The following is a 4,836-nucleotide window of genomic DNA, read 5'->3' as shown; positions in this document are numbered from 1 at the left end:
ACTTACCACAGTGTCACCCACTCAAGTAAGTCTACTTCTTTGGAGATATAAGGAGGAGTTACACTAACTCAGATGAGGAGCGATGTGGTGTATAGGGAGGAGTTACACTAAAGGGGAGGGGTGATGTGGTGTATAGGGAGGAGTTACACTAAAGGGGAGGAGCGATGTGGTGTATAGGGAGGAGTTACACTAAAGGGGAGGAGCGATGTGGTGTATAGGGAGGAGTTACACTAAAGGGGAGGGGTGATGTGGTGTATAGGGAGGAGTTACACTAAAGGGGAGGAGCGATGTGGTGTATAGGGAGGAGTTACACTGACATGAGAAGCAATGTGGTGTATAGGGAGGAGTTACACTAAAGGGGAGGGGTGATGTATAGGGAGGAGTTACACTGATTCAGATGAGGAGCAATGTGTATAGGGAGGAGTTACACTGAAGGGGAGGGGTGATGTGGTGTATAGGGAGGAGTTACACTGACATGAGAGGGGTGATGTGGTGTATAGGGAGGAGTTACACTGAAGGGGAGGGGTGATGTGGTGTATAGGGAGGAGTTACACTCAAGGGGAGGAGCGATGTGGTGTATAGGGAGGAGTTACACTAAAGGGGAGGGGTGATGTGGTGTATAGGGAGGAGTTACACTAAAGGGGAGGAGCGATGTGGTGTATAGGGAGGAGTTACACTGACATGAGAAGCAATGTGGTGTATAGGGAGGAGTTACACTAAAGGGGAGGGGTGATGTATAGGGAGGAGTTACACTGATTCAGATGAGGAGCAATGTGTATAGGGAGGAGTTACACTGAAGGGGAGGGGTGATGTGGTGTATAGGGAGGAGTTACACTAAAGGGGAGGGGTGATGTTTAGTAAAGGGAGGAGTTACACTGATTCAGATGAGGAGCAATGTGTATAGGGAGGAGTTAAACTGAAGGGGAGGGGTGGTGTGGTGTATAGGGAGGAGTTACACTAAAGGGGAGGGGAAAAGAGATATGAAATACTGGGAAAAGCTACATGGAGTACTGAATGGGTGGAGTAATGTGTGTGTGGGGGGGCTATATAGAAAGCATTATGGAGTTTCTGCAGTTAGGAGACATTTATCCAGCTTATATAGTCTTGTAAAAGTATTCATCCCCTGGGGGTTAGTCTGGACTGTGGGGGAGGCCTCTGCTTTTCTCCAGCACTTTTAGTACATTTCATTTTTACCAACAGAAAAACCCGAATCCATCATTTCTGTGTATTTACATGTAAATCACCTGTTGTGCACTATAGTGTACAGCAGGATCGGTAGATTTCCCATGGACACAGAATCCCCGTGTGACCCCGGTCTGAAGCCGTGACCCCAAAACTGAAAAATAGAAATAAAGAGAACATTGTCCTGTGCGTATATCCAGTATGTATATACTGTATACCCGTTCTGCTGCACAAGCTTAGTGACCTGGTGCCCCCCAGGGTCCTAGTAACAATTGTTACCTATAATGAATCACAAACAAGTTGGTTTATTGTTAACCTGATATCGCTCACCACATGATGTGGAGTTATGCAGATGGATATGTAAAATGACAGAAATGACAAGAATGGGAGCAGCTCACTCAAGTCACAGGCAATGACGGGAGAGACCTGGATCTCCAGGCGGTATACCTAACATCTACTCCATGTTCCCAATATAATATAATATTAATAACAATCTCATAGCATGGATCAATGCATAATTTTTTACTATTTTTAATATTTATTTGATTTTTAATATTTGTTGTTTTTTATTAAATAAATTTATACATTTTTCAAATTCAAAAGGAAAAAGAAGTCGGCAGTATATCGCTATAAATCAAACATGTCAGTGACCAGTAACAAAGGCAATTATGTAGGTCAGCAGACATTGTGCACATGGATACACATATCCGCAAAAATGATAGGAATGAAGTCGAGAAAAAAGAGAAAATGGTAGACTTCTAAAATCCACCCAAATCTGTACCATACTGCAACATAACTATTAGCAAAGTCAGTGAGGAAACCAAAATCATAACAAACAACATCAAAGACGCAGACGGGACAGACACACTAGGGGGTCAACCAGAGAGGGGAGTAGGGGTGCGGGGCCCGGAATATCTCGTAGTAGGTATCCCATAGGTCCCAAATCTTGTGAAACCCCTCAATCCAATTCTCATTAGAAGCTGAGAGGAACTCGTGTCGCCTTATGTCCTGGATTCTGTTAATAAGTTCCAATGCAGAAGGGATAAGTGATTGCTTCCAGCATTTTGCCAGCAGGCACTTAGCTGCGGTCAGGACACGTAAGAGGAGCTGGAGATTTCCGCATATTCTTGGGTGGCACATGTAGTAGATAGACAAGAGAGATTTGGCAGCCTGGGACCAGATCACTTGCCAAAGCCGCGGGGATATGGATTTATTTAGGTAACTCTCCCATTTGGTCATATAAAGATGGCCCACATTGGAATGGCCCTGAGGTGCGTTAATAATAGAATAGATGGAGGTGATAAGGCCCCTAGTGGAGGAGGAATTCTTACACAGAAGTTCAAACATAGCAGCTTTTGGGAATGGCTGATTAGCCAGGATGTCCAATGCAAAGCACAAGACCGATTCGTGATAGGCCGCAGTCCTCAACGGTAGGTCAAAGCGCTCTCGGACTGTCTCTTAAAGGGGCAAACAATGTCCGCCAAATGAAACAACTTTGCAGACTGCCATGGTAGTATAGTGCTACGGTCATGACTATCTTGCAATAAATCAGTATAGAGAAAAGGAGTAGGAAGGGAGGGCCGTGCTTTAAGCGAGAAACGTCCATCACTCTTAAGCCAAACCTCCCTAGTGTGTCACATAGGTCCCATAAGCCAATCTATAGTGCCAGAGTAGGTAGGAGACCATATTAGTTCACTGGGGGGGGGGGGGGGCAACCACAGTTTCTGGATTTCCGTCCACTTGTTGTAAGCTGAGAGAGAAGTCCAAGAAGGAATTCTGCGCAAGTGGACAGCAAGATAGTAATGAAACATTCGGGACAGAAAGCCCACCATGGGAGCGTGCTGCACATAATGCTGATCTAGTGTCTCCCACCACCCAAATGAAGTGCAAGAGGGACCCCTGGAACCTGCGCAGCACAGCATTAGGGATGGGGAGGGTTTCGAGGTAAATACAGGAAGCGAGGGAGAACATTCATTTTATGGTAGCAATCCTCCCTATCAGGGAGAGTGGCAGGGTAGACCATTTTACCAACTGAGAGGACACCTCCTGGAAAAAACGAGGGAAAGTTATGTTTATATAAGGTGCGGTAGGAGGGAGTGATATTAGTACCCAAATATCGCAGGCCAGTGTGCATCCATCTATATGTGAACAATCTCTTTAATGATCCTACCAAGGGAGAAGGCGGATTAACAGGGAGGGCTTCTGTCTTATGGGAATTGATCTTATAACCGGATAATACTCCATAATGATCCAAGAGGGAGTGAAGGTTAGGGAGGGAAACCAAAGCGTTGCTGAGGGTAAGCAGTATGTCGTCAGCAAAAATTCTTAAACAGTCGACAGCTTAAATTCTCGGTCCCTAGCCATCACCCCCGAACGTCCGGTGAGAGGCGGATGTGGGCCGCCAGTGGTTCTATGCTGAGAACAAAAAAAGAGTGTCGACAGGGGACAACCCCACAGGGGTTCCATGGTGTATGGTAATGGCATCAGAGGCGGCATGGAGAAGTTTCAGTCGTGCTGTTGGACACAAATATAACGCTTGTATCGCCTGAGGAAAAGGCCCCAATATCCCGTAAGATTGTAAGGGGCCAACCAAAAAGGACCAACCCAGTCTATCGAACGCCTTATCTGCATTGAGACTTAAGAGCAATCCCTGAGGATGTGTTTTGTTCAATACCTCCACCAAATCAATAGTTCGTCTGGTATTATCCCCAGCTTGTCGGTTCATTACAAAGCCTGATCCTATGTATCGAACGTGGCAGGAGCATCCCCAATTGTGTCGCCAATACCTTTGTAAAGATCTCGAAGTCAGCATTTAGCAGAGATACATAGGCCTGTAACTGGCGGGATCAGACGGGTCTTGAACTTAACGTTGTTGAGGGAATCTGTTCCATCCCACTGAGGAAACAATTGAAAAGGGTTAGCATGTGAGGAACAAGGATATCTGAAAATGTCGTATAATAAGAATATGGCAGGTCGTCAGTACCCGGTGATTTCCCCGACAGTAGGGCCTAATAGGCGTGATAGGCGTATTAAGGGAATCAGATGGAGATAATTTAGGCAAGAGTCAAGATAGGTCTGCAGGAGGTGGTCCCTTTCAGATGTATCACTAGGGTGGGTATTGGGGAGTGAATACAATGAGGAATAGTATTCAGAGAAGACAGTGGCAATACCAGAAGGATCGTAGTGTAAGTGACCCTGCCTATCTTTCATGACAAAAGGAGATTTTTTTTCATATTTTGCTCACGTAACTGAGAAGCCAGCAAGGAGTGGGCCCTCTTAGCTCTATCATAGTATTTATGTTTAGTATAAGAGAGCAAGCGTTCTGCTTTCTATGTCGCTAAATCCTTCAATTCATTTGGTATCTCCACTATCGCTCTGAGCACCAGAATAGATGGATGGCGGATCATAAGGGCCTCTTTTGAGCGTAGTCATTGAGTCAAGTCTGCTGTACGTTGCTGCGTGTCTATCCTGATGTGAGAGGAGAGGGAGATACAGTTACCCCTAAACAACAAGGCCTCGTTGAGCCACCAATGGCAAACCCTATGGGGTTGCGACAGCAAGGCGAGGTCGAGGGAAACTGGGGCATAGTCTGACCAAGTAATTGAATGAATATCAGAGGTTGAGGTAGCTCGCAGTCCTAGGGTATTACCAAGA

Source organism: Dendropsophus ebraccatus, unplaced genomic scaffold, assembly GCF_027789765.1.
Source record: "Dendropsophus ebraccatus isolate aDenEbr1 unplaced genomic scaffold, aDenEbr1.pat pat_scaffold_465_ctg1, whole genome shotgun sequence".
Lineage (NCBI taxonomy): Eukaryota > Metazoa > Chordata > Amphibia > Anura > Hylidae > Dendropsophus > Dendropsophus ebraccatus.
This window is presented reverse-complemented; position numbering follows the sequence as displayed.